Source organism: Microcaecilia unicolor, chromosome 4 (assembly GCF_901765095.1).
Source record: "Microcaecilia unicolor chromosome 4, aMicUni1.1, whole genome shotgun sequence".
Lineage (NCBI taxonomy): Eukaryota > Metazoa > Chordata > Amphibia > Gymnophiona > Siphonopidae > Microcaecilia > Microcaecilia unicolor.
In genome coordinates this window covers 100,720,003-100,732,897 of record NC_044034.1, presented here as the reverse complement: position 1 = coordinate 100,732,897, position 12,895 = coordinate 100,720,003, and the positions used below count along the sequence as shown (strand labels likewise).

The 12,895-nt window shown below is 40.2% G+C and overlaps 1 protein-coding gene across 1 annotated transcript in view; it reads left to right on the top strand.

Annotated features, from left to right (window-relative positions):
- The window catches only part of DGKH (diacylglycerol kinase eta), a 676,008-nt gene that overhangs the window by 643,659 nt on the left and 19,454 nt on the right, over positions 1 to 12,895 (top strand).

Below are 12,895 nucleotides of genomic sequence, written 5' to 3'. Positions count from 1 at the left end.
AAGCCTTTTATCGTGTCTTATGCTTTTACTCCACTGTATTGTTTTAATAACCACAACAAATTAATAAATCTCACATTCACTTCCTTTACTAAACAGGATCAGTGTGGAAGGTGGCATATTTGTAAAAATGGTTTTCTACATGTCTAATATCAGGCCACAGTGATTTATTCGGTACAGCTAAAATTGTTATAAATTCCACAGGTGGAGGGTATCCTAATGGTTAGTTCAGTGGGCTGAGAAGCCAGGGAACTGGGTTTGATTCCCACTTCAGCTCCTTGTGACTCTGGGCAAGTCCTGCATTGCCCCAGGTACAAAAACTTAGATTGTGAACCCACCGAGGACAGAGAAATTACCTACATATATAAATGTAAACCACATTGGTTATACCACAAAAAGGCAGTCAAGTTCATACCCTTGCAAAAGTAATAGAAAAAATGGGGAAAAATTGAAGACAGGAAACTGGATAACACATATAGCATTTCCATCTAACAAGAGGTAATTTGGCATGCACGCTTACCATTTATTTGTGCAGTTTTGCAAAACATGCTGCACTGTTTCATAGATGGTGCTGTGCACAGGAAATAGTGAAAACTAGAAGAATTAATATCTATGATACATTACAATTAAAGTGATACTGTAGAATATTAGAGTACCAGAGCTTAATAGTGTCAAGATACTAAGGGGGGAAGTTATCAAGGTGCAGTAAAAGTTGGGCTTTTACCACACCTTGATTTCCCATCGGAGTCATGAACCAGTGGTAGCCCAATACCACAGGTTACTGACTCCTGTTGTAAATGAATAATGCCTCTTGTGAGCCACCTCACATGCTCTTAGACTGCCTCTTAAAGAGGCCACAATAGTGAATAAAAGATGTCACCAAGCACCCTCTCCAGTCACATACCCCCCTTCCAAAGTCCCTTCCCCAGCTGTCAACCCCTCACCCAGAAGTGACCTGACAAGCCAAGCTCTCCCACCTGGATACAGTTCTCCAAGTAGAAGGCCCTTACCCCAATAGCCCCACCACTACCCACTAGTAAGCCCCCTCTCCTGGGCCTACCTGGACCAGGGTTTAGTGAGCTCCAGGCAGGAATGATCCCCAGTCACTCCTGCCCTCGCTGGTGTCGGGTTCAAAATGGCACTGGTAACTCCTAGTGATAGTTTGTTAGTACTACTGCTATGGATCGGGTTTCCATTTAAGGGCAAGGAAACATCAGGAGGAGATTTGTGCTTGTGGTGGAATTTGGGGGAGCACCACATGGGTGCTCTGAGCAGCCCCTTCAAGATACAGCCTGGGAGCATTAGTCCGCAGCTTTAGGCTGGGATTATTTTTCCTTCTCTTTTCACCGCAAACCACGTTATAGAAATTACATAGTAATGAGAAGTTTTGCAAGGATTTTCTTGCTTTGCACCCCATTATAGTGCACCACAGGGTAATCAAAATATATGTTATATTATGGCATTACAACCATTAGAGCCCTTTAACATGCATGAATCCCCCAGTTTACTAAGCTGCCGACACAGCCCATTCACTTTGTATGGGCTATGTTGGCATTGCCTTACAGCTTAGTAAACAGGGCAGTAAGGGACAAATAATGCAGGTTAGTGCTCTAACCCAGTTTGATAACTATCTCCCCTAAATCTAATAATTGATCTGAAACAACAAAATCTTACCAAAATGTTGCTCTCCCTGTCACCAGTACAGTCAAATCCTCTTCACAGAGAGAATGTTGGCACCAGTTCTTTTTGATGTCTTTTTGGTCCCTTTGGCAATAGTGACCCACTCCCGGGAGTGAAGTCCATATATCTGTGCTGATGGATTTTCCGCATAAGTACCTGTGCTAGATCAGTGAATGCCTGCTGTCATCCGTGGCCAATTTACATTTCCCGTCTCTTTTATTCCGCTTATAACATGAAGTTCAAAGTGGATTACAGACAAAAAGCTTTAACATATATCTAGGAATTTACAGCTCATCCAGAAATAACATTTGCATCCAAAAGAACTAAACAATAAGAATAAAATACCTGAAAACCAAGGACATAAAAAAAGCAATAGGTGGTAAACTACAGGTTTTTTTTAGATATTACATATTCACAAAGTGAAATCTTTTACATCATAATTGGTCATGGAACTTATCTTTGAAGCAATAAGTTCAAGGGTTAGCCGTTGGATAAGGAAATAACGAAGAAAAAATTCTTACAGACTTGATACCTCTGGGATTAGGAAAGGCCAATCTCATGGAATCACGTGCCAAATATTTTCTTTAAAGAACATGGCATACAAATTAGTCTACATGTGTAGGACTCCTTTTACAAAGTGGCGCTACTGATTAACAGCATGCTGAATGCAAAGAAGCCCATTCAGTTCCCATGGGCTTCTTCGCATTTGACACACGCTAATCAGTATCGCTGTTTTGTGAAAGGAGCCCATAATGTGATAATATTCCATGAACAATCTCAAATATCAATCAATAAAGCTTATATAGAATTCTGGCTTCTATAGGAAACCAGTACAGTTGACTTCAAAAAGTTATAGGTCAGGACATGTAGAAATGTAGTGCCATGTGGATAGGCCACTAAAGTACCCTACCATCTCTGAGACCATCTATTGAAGGGATTTCTTTACAACTGCACAATTCCATTCACATGCTGGGCGTTTTCTTGGATTCAACTCCATAATTTTGATCATGGATTTCAGCTGTTGCTTCCTCTGCTTTTCTGAGCATTCAAAGAATTAGATCAGTTAAATCTTGGCTGACAAGGCCAGACATAAAGTTGCATCTTCGTACTTTGATGATTTAAAAAAAATCAATTACTGGAGCTTGTCAGATAGATAAGAATTAAAATTTACCAGTAAGGGGATTATGTAATGTGCTGAGCCTGGATAGACACATCTTCCTGGGGCTCTTAGATTTCTTGGAGCATCCCCTTGTCATTTTTTATATTAACTCCTTGACATTAACAGAGATACGAATGGTTTATGGATAAATATATTCAGAAATCTGGATCCGATATGACATCTAAACCACAGAAAAAGGACAAACAGCTTAAATCAGGGGACGGTAAGAAGGCGGATCAGGCTGCAGCAGGGCATGGTTTCACAGAAGAACAACTTGCACAACTTACAGCAGCAGTGGTTGTAGCTCTGGAGAGTAAGTTTATGAGCCTATCAATTCAATTTATTACCTTTACTCAGATCTTGGTGGAACAGACGACTAAAGTGAGAGAAGTGGAATGCAGATTCTCTGATTTAGAGGATGATTTGTGTTCCGCATGGATTTTGTCACTATATAACAGCAGAATGAGCAATACGAACAAAAATAGAATGATTTGGAAAATCGTTTCCACCAGAGTAATCTTCAAGTTGTGGGCATACCGGAATCAAAGACCACTAACTTATTGTTTTTTTGGAACTTTAAATACCACAGGTACTGTCCATGTGGGGGACACTTGGGCAAACTTCAGGTGGAGCAGGCTCATAGACTTGGTGGTAAATCTACTTTGTCGAGCAGACCCAGAGTGGTTATCTCAAAAATCATGAACCATGCTCACAAAGTGGCAATTCTACAGGCTTAGTGTAAGCAGCATACTTTAGAATATGAGAATAAGAGCAAACATATTTTCCATGATTACTTGGCACATATGTCTGCACTGCACTAGGCCTTTGTGGAGGTCTGTACTAGCCTTATAGAGCAACTTCAGTTCTTTGTTTTTATTTTTAGATTTGCTCACATCCTTTCAGCAGCAGTAGCTTAAATCCAACCTGCTTAAAGGTGTGGAGAAATGGCATGCCCCAAGTATTTGACTGCAACAGCAGCAAAGCAGTGGCTTATAGATAAAAATGATTCTGCTCGATCTCCAGAACCTTTTTCTGCAGATGGAGCTCAGAAATATATGTTATGAAGATCAAGACCTGGTTGAAGGAATACAAATGGGATATGTTTTGGCTGGCTTCCAAATGACACACTAATTACGATTTATAACAAATTACCACTCAACTTATGAAATGTTATTTCATTATTATACCTCCTCTGAGTACATCCGTATGCTCCAGAAGCTGGCATGTTTGAAAATATAAGTGAAATTAAATAAAAATGCTACCAACAAAACATGGGTGCAGCAGCTCATAGCTGTCGTTTTGAGTGTGCGCAAGGACAGCTATGTGGGGAAGGGGAAACAAAGACTTAATTGACTTCAACTTTTTAACAGCACCCCGTCACCTGTTTTTATCCAACATCCTTGCTCCCCACGTGATGCAGCACCTCTTCTTCTTGCCGCAATTAACTTTTTTAAAGCAGTTCCGGCCGGCACCCAGCACCATCAGAAAAATCAGGCTGCTTCACCAATCCTGTAGAAACACTTTCTTAAAATTGTAAAACTGCTTTAATATATGCTTGATAATATTTTTCTCTCACATATTGCAGAATACGGACACCCTCACCAACATGCGGCATGTTTCGCAACTGCTGCCTCAGGGTGTGGTCCAGTATAACTTAATCCATATTGAGTGTATGCACTGCCTCAATGTCTGCCTCATAACCTCAAGAAGTTTAGAAAGTTTTTCTATAGAAGAAGAAAAGTGTTTTTCATATCAATGATTGAAGAATATTGGTGAAAACCATTGGATCATACAGCACATACTAAGAATAATGTTGAAATAAATTATATAAGAAATGAAGAAGTTTTCTACTGTATTATGCTGCAAGTTTGAATTATTTTTGAAGTGAAATTAAGTGAAGATATTGCTACAAGTAAGACAGATAAAAGATAGGAGTTGGACACAGCTGGGAATTAATTTGTGATAATTGATTATTAGCACCCAGTTTGGGCGATAATTGGCTCGTTATTCAGTTTAATTGTGCACTCAAATTGGGTGCATACCCAAATGTATGCATGCAATTTTAAATGCCATTTATAGAAATTTGGGGATAATATCTAGTTGCTTTATATAGTTACTTTTTAGTGACACCCATCTGATTTTCAATGTGTCACTAGGCCCATTTATTGGGGCTGCTTCTGGTTTCCGGCAAACTTCTGGATTTGCTGCCACAGTAAGGACTACTGAATATACATAATGTTTGTTTGATTTCTGCACTGCTCATATTCTAGCTAGTTTTCATGTTTTTTCTTTTCTTATTGGATTTAAATATCTCTTTAATTTTATTGGACCCCTATGTTTGAGATTTTGAGCATTTTCTGTTTAGATATTTTCTTTGATAATGGATGGATTTCCAACTGCTAGAATTAATTTTAAGTAATGTCAAAACAACTGTTAATATCCAAGAATTAAAAAGTAACTAAAAGTAACATATTTCTTTCATAGTAACTTAAAATATTACTTTCATAGTAACTTAACATATTACTTTTATTAAACAAGTAACTAGTAACTGTAAAAGGACCCTTTTCAAAGTGAGATTGTTCATATTTGCACATACCCTAGCACGGTAGCACCTTCAGGTACAAATACAAATACCAAATCATGAGTGTACCTCTTACAAATATAGGAAATACAAACATTTGATGTAAGTCTTGAGCTTGAATGTTCTCTAAAATCTTCCACTTCTGTAGTCAAAGATGAAACATCTACATGAAATTGAAATCACCTGAGAGTATAAATCATGAAATATTAATCCCTGCAATATAACACATAATTATTCAGCTAAAAGCTGTGGATTCACACCAGTTCTACTAGAAGAGGTTTCTGAGAAAATTAAAAACCCATGGTAAAGGAGGCAATGTTCTCTTGTGGATTAAGGATTGGTTATTGGACAGAAAACAGAGGAGTAGGGTAAATGGCCATTTTTCTTAATGGAGGAGTGTGAATAGAGGAGTTCTGCAGGGATCTGTTCTGGGACTGAAGCTATTTAACATATTTATAAATGATCTGGATATTGGAACAGCAAGTGAGGTGATTAAATTTGCAGATGACACAAAACTGTTCCAAGTTGTTAAAACACGTGCAGACTGTGAGGGTCCATCTTGGGAGTCAGCACCCAAGAAAAAGATCTAGGTGTCATCATAGACAATGTGCTGATATCTTCTGCCCAGTGTTCAGCAGTGGCCAAAAAAGCAAATAGAATGTTAGGAATTATTAGAAAAGGGATGGTAAATAAGGCCAAAAATAATATAATGCCTCTGTATCGCTCCATGATGCAACCTCACCCTGAGTATTACGTTCAATTCATATATCCGTATCTCAAAAAAGATATAGCAGAATTAGAAAGAAGAGTGACCAAAATGATAAAGGGGATGGGACTAAAGAGGTTAAGGCTGAAGGGAGATATGATTGAGGTCTACAAAATCCTGAGTGGTGTAGAACGGGCAAAAGTGTATCGATTTTTTACTCTTTCAAAGAGTACAATGACAACGGAACACTCAATAAAGTTACATGGAAATACTTTTGAAAGAAATAGGAGGAAATATTTTTTCACTCAATAAATAGTTAAGTTGTGGAACTCATTGCCAGAGGATGTGGTAATAGCAGTTAGCTTAATCTGGGTTTAAAAACGTTAAGTTCCTGGAGGAAAAGTCCATAATCTGCTATTAAGATGGACATGAGTGAAGCCACTGCTTAACCTGGGATTGGTAGCATGGAATGTTGCTACTGTTTGGCTTTTTGTCAGGTACTTGTGACCTGCATGGCCACTGTTAGAAACAGGATAGATGGACCATTGTTCTGACCCAGTATGACTATTCTTATGTTTTAATATAAACACATTCCCTAGTCCCCAAAAGAGAGGACCACCAACTGTCAGCTCTCAGTGCTAAGAACTCCCCTTCCTTGTCTAGTTCTTGTTTGCAGCTCATAATTGTAATCTGAAGGAATAACATTGTCCCAAGAAAAATGTATTACTTTTGATACCTAAACTTCTGTCAAACATAAAGGGCTAGATTCTATATATGGTGCCATAAAAACCAGCACTGAAAAAAATACATCTAGGTGTGTTCTATAAACCAAACTTAACTTTAGGCATAGTTTATAGAATACACCTAAGGCCCATCCATGTGACTTAATTTAGTCACAGGAATTTACGCAATGCTGATGACTAAGGGGTCCTTTTACTAAGGTGTGCCGAAAAATGGCCTGCTATGTTGTAGGCGCGTGCATTGGACGTGCCCAGGTCCATTTTTCAGCGTGCCTGTAAAAAAGGCCTTTTTTGGCAGAAAATGGATGTGCGGCAAAATTGACGCACGTCCATTTTGGGCCTGAGATCTTACCGCCACCCATTGACTTAGTTAACAGGGCGGTAATCATCAGCGCATATAAACTGCTGATTACTGCCCAGTTAGCGCCAAACAGTAGAAACTAAAAAATATTTTCTGCCGCACGTATCAGACACGTGTAAAAAATGGAGTTACCGCTTGGGGCACGCAGTAGCCAGACAGTAGTTCCAAATTGACGCGTGTTGGACCGTGCATAGGCACCTGCGTGCCTTAGTAAAAGGACCCCTAAGTTAGGCATGGAGTGGGTGTATTCTATAACTGCACACATAATTTTTAGTAACACCCATGAACTGCCCATTCCATGCCCATAGCCACGCCCCCTTTTTGGCAGTACACATTAGAATTTACACAGATCACTTTATAGAATACGTTTAGCAAATTTTGCATGTAAATTCTAATTAAAGCCAATTAGTGTCAATAATTGCCTGTTATTTGGCTATTATCACTACTGATTGGCTTGTTAAGATAATCAAGTTGCATATGCAATACAGAATACGACCTGAATTGCATGCGCAACTCAAGATGCATTATATAGAATCTTGGGGAAAGGGCTAGATTCTATATATGATGTCATAAAACTCGCACTGCAAAAAAATACGCCTGGGCATATTCTACAAACTGCACCTAACTTTAGGCATAGTTTATAAAATACACCTAGGGCCCATTCAGAAGACTAAATCTAGTCGCAGGAATTTACGCCAAATAAAACTTGGTGTACATGCTAGTGACTAAGTTAGGCAAGTGTATTCTGTAACATTGAGCATAATTTTTAGTAATGTCCATGATCCGCCCATTCCATGCCCTTTTTTTGTTACATTTGTACCCCGCGCTTTCCCACTCATGGCAGGCTCAATGCGGCTTACATATTATATACAGGTACTTATTTGTACCTGGGGCAATGGAGGGTTAAGTGACTTGCCCAGAGTCACAAAGAGCTGCCTGTGCCTGAAGTGGGAATCAAACTCAGTTCCTCAGTTCCCCAGGACCAGAGTCCACCACCAGCACACATTAGAATTTACGCACATCACTTTATAGAATATGTTTAGCAAGTTGTGCATGTAAATTTTAAAGCCAATTAGTATCAATAATTGCCTGTTGGCAATTATCACGCTGATTGGCTTGTTAAGATAATTAAGTTGCACATGCAATAAAGAATATGACCTGAATTGTATGCGCAACTCAAGATGCACTATATAGGATCTGGGGGGAAATGTATAGTTGCCTCTCAACAATTAAAGTCAAATATTATCTACCTTCATATTTATAGCGTGAGCATTAGTAAGAAGAATTGTCAGTGAGTTGAGAGCACAGGAAAACAAAACTTGGTGTAGAAGTTTAGCAAGTTTGTCATGACCACAACAGTTGTAACTGCTAGACATAGTACTTAAACTGGCTATATCACCAGTATCTCTTTCCCACAAACCTCCATATATGGCACACCTAAAATCCACAATATAAAAAAGAATCAAAAAAATAAAATTTACAAGTGCTATCATAATATCACAAGTCACACCAGACCCACACTTGGACATGGCTGGTGGAAGGCCCGCCAGGAGGTGGCCTGCTTAAGGTATATATTTTATTCTGGAGATATTTTTTTCATGTTGTTGACATCAGCATTTAGAGCAGCATCTGGGAAAGAGTGGAACAGATGCAGCCACGATAACAGTTGTTAATTCTCTTTTTATTGATTTCTGTTATTTATCTCCTGCTGCAGTGGGGCCATGAACAAGTTCAGCATGGCCTATTGCTGCACCAGGGTTGTAATAGTCTCCTGAAGGTTTTGCACTATCACTATCACAATCGTTTGCCCTAGAGTAGTGCTTATCAATGTTCTTGTGGCCTTGACCTCATGATTATGGCCAACTAAAATTGTGTGGCACCCTGGAGGTGCAGAATAATGATAAACCTATGGAGAGCCCATCCATTTCACAGTGTGGGTTTTGTTAGCTCATTTTGGGTCACAACTACAGGTGGGCAAATTGTGGCCAGCATGTATCCGTCTTTTTCCTTTTTACTTCTTAGCGTAGTATTGCCTTTCTGAAATTTGGTATAGATTTTATAAAGTTTCTAGATGAAGATACTCAGCAAGACTTCAATAGAAAAAAATTGTCTTCCTCTCAGAAATACACAGCATTCCACCAGTTTTGCTGCTAATCTTGAGGGGCCCAGGAGAGCAATTTTATAAAGTATATTGTGCATAAACACTGTTTTTCCCTGTGGAAATGCCTTTTGAAATCACCCTCCTAGTAACCTTAGATCTAACATAGCACTGCATCAGTATCAGACTATACAGTCTTTTTTAACTCTGCTTTTAACCATATTGGAAGCAAGCTTCAAATGGATTTCCATCAGAAATCACAGAACGCCTTCTCCCCCCCCCCCCCCCCCCCCCCCAATTTTTTGAATGCTTCCCCCTCCTCTCTGTGGAGGAAAGGAGCATGGTTGGGAGTAGGCCAGCTTGGTTATGTGTGGGGCTTGAATACTATCCCAGGAGCATTGTGGCCTATGGGATTTTGAACGTGAAACTCTGTAGTGAATTTCCCTTTCAAACTCAGTCATCGTAAGTTTAAGGCTGAATGAAAGACTCTCTTTTTCAGCAACCTTTTGAGGAATAGGGCTGAGAGTGTGTGAATTTCTGCCAAAATATTCTGTGGGGTGCTATCTGTTAATGCTGGTTTTTGTTTTGCTTTCTCCTTTTAGACATGTAAACTGCTTTGATAGGCTTGCTGTCCTGAAAGCTGGTATAGCAAGTTTTTGTAAAAAAATTTTTATAAGTATCACTGTTTTCTGCTTTAAATAATTAATTATTGATGGAATATTCGCTGGCAATTTCTTAACCAAGTGAAAGAATTCACAAGAGCAATTACTTGTCCAGGCCTAGAAGCTCTCTTCACTATCTAAAAAATATCATCTGTATTTACTCTGGAGGCAGAGAGAAGGGACTGGAAAAACTGGAACACAGGAATTCTCCAATAAGAAGAAAAACTGCAGTTCTTTAGAGGCTGCTGTTAGTTGGGGAAAGGGGAATGGGAATTGGGACTTGATAAACCACCTTTCTGAGGTTTTTGCAACTACATTAAAAGTGGTTTACATATATTCAGGTACTTATTTTGTACCAGGGGCAATGAAGGGTTAAGTGACTTGCCCAGAGTCACAAGGAGCTGCAGTGGGAATTGAATTCAGTTCCCCAGGATCAACGTCCACTGCACTAACCACTAGGCTACTCCTCCACTCCACTCTCAAAAGAAGAGTTGAGTCCCACAAAGAACCAGCAATGCAGTGCACTATGACTCTTTCGTAAGCCTGACACCCTTGGGCCAGCTGTGAACAATATGTTTTATGTTTTTGAGATTCTTGATATACTACCTTTCTGAAGTACAACCAAAGCAGTTTATATATTACATACAAGTACAGTAAGTATTGTCCCTAGTGAACTCACTATCTAAGTTTTGTACCTGGGGAATGGAGAATTAGGTGTCTTACCCAAGGTCACAAGGAAGCACAGTGGAAATCAAACCCAGATCACCTAGTTCTCAGCTCACTGCACTAACCATTGGCTATTCCTTCACTCCACTCAGTAATTAGTGAACTGGGGTCAAAGCACCTAACAGTAGAAACCTATAAGAGCAAGACTTTGGTTACCAGAAGCAGTCAAGCAGCAAAACGTGAGTGCACTGTCGGCCCAGGTTAGCTATCTCAGCAATATACTGCATCTTCTTTAGGCCTAGGACAGCCTCCTTACCTTTCATCTAATTGAGAGAAGCAGGCTGTGTTATATACGTAGCAAATACTATAATTCACAACGGCAATTGCTTACCAACTTTCTTTTTGAAACACTTTTCTGAGTTGGAAACTGAGAACAGGATGAGCAACGTCACCAAAACTCAGGAAGTTCCCATATGGGAGGAAGTGGAATTTGTTAGTGTTTCTGCCCAAAGACAAACCAGAGCCATCTGTTTGCACAGTCCAGTGCTAAATTTGGTCTTGTATACAGCTGATTCAAATTAGGGCCACTTGCTCTAGTGCTGTTCAAAAAATGTTAAGCAAGGGACCCAAAAGGGTTAGAAGAGAGCCAACAGAACTCTTCCTGTGCACATTGCTGATGAGTGCATGCTAATGGCACCATGACCCCAGTTGGCTCTCTCTCCATCTCTCAGTTCCCCCATCAAGTCCTCAGCATTTTCTCTGTCTCTTTCCATTTCATTCACTGCCCCTATCCATCTTATCCCTGTCTCCTCCTTTCTTAAACCCAAGCACTAAAGAGCCTTTTAAGTGCCCCTCCTCCCCCCAAAAGCCCAGCCACCTATCAGGACCCCCAGTATCATCTGCCTTCCAAGCTCCTTGCCCCCCCCCCCCACCAAACATAGTAGCCTCTCACTTTGTAGTGAATCCCAGCCATATATCTATTTTCTTAAGAGTCACTTGGCTGTTGATGGTGTAGATGACTGTAGCAGCAGCAAAATGTCATTTGTTTACCCTCTCCTTCCTCGCCCCCCGCCACCCCCTCCTATTCATCCAGTCAATGCAGGACAAGACTATATGTGTTTTCCACCATTGACCCAATCCAGCTGACATGCCTTCTATCCTTACTAGCTGATACACATCCTTCCTACCTCATTCTTTCATTGGCATTCAGTAGCTGACACACCTCCTTCCTGCCTAATTCCTTCTCTTCTTCAGCCATATAGGCCAATAAGGATTCTATCAGGCACACTAAGAAAATCACTGAAAAGGCAATGGGGATTGCACTAGAGATACATAGGGACTGCCACTGACTCGTAGGCCTTTCAATAAAGAACAGTGCTATAGTGTATCTATCTCCTGCCATTGGCACAAATTGATACTGAAGAGTGATTAGAAGGAATGGAGAAGTGGATTCCCAGCTGAGGGAAGAAGATCTTCAGCATGGTACTTGTGTAGAATAAAAATAACATGGAGAGTGAAATTCATGATAGACGGAAAAGGTGAAATGCAAGAGACATGTTGAAAGATATAAATGTTAGCAGGTAGAGGAAGAGAGTCATGAAGTCTTAGGTTCCTATCACCTTCTAAAGCAACAAAAGAGTTTCTTGGGTTGCAGGATGGATTGAAGAGGTATAGTAAATTACCTGCTTTCTTTAACATCTTACCAGCTGCCACTTTGGGGTGTGCACAACATGAATTTCTCCTCTCCTCCTTTTCCTAGCTACTTGTTGAACCTGTAACTTACCTCATCCATGTACGAGTATTCTCTGAATTGATCCAGTAGGGTGCAACAGTGGATGTGAAATTGCCACTTCCACAGGAAAGCTGCCACCTATTTTTTCCAAGTGTATATTTGTATGATGGTTGCATACTTTCAAACGTTCATTCTCTCCTGCACATCCCTTGTTCATATTTTAACAAAAGGCTTTGTGTTCAGCTGAGCTGTTTGTAAAATGCCACTAGAATTGAGCACATCCCAACCTAAGCATCTCAGGGACCCTTTTACAAAGCCGTGGGAGGGCTAACACGTGGGTAGCATATGCCAAATAGGCACTACCACTGGGATAGTTCATGCGCCCGACAGTACTTCCGAGTTTGGAGCGTGCCGAATCCCGCGGTAGAAAATATTTTCTTTTTCTACCTCAGGGGATGTTCTCGGCAGTAATCGGCAGTGTGACCATGTTGGCGTGCACTACTGTCACGTCTG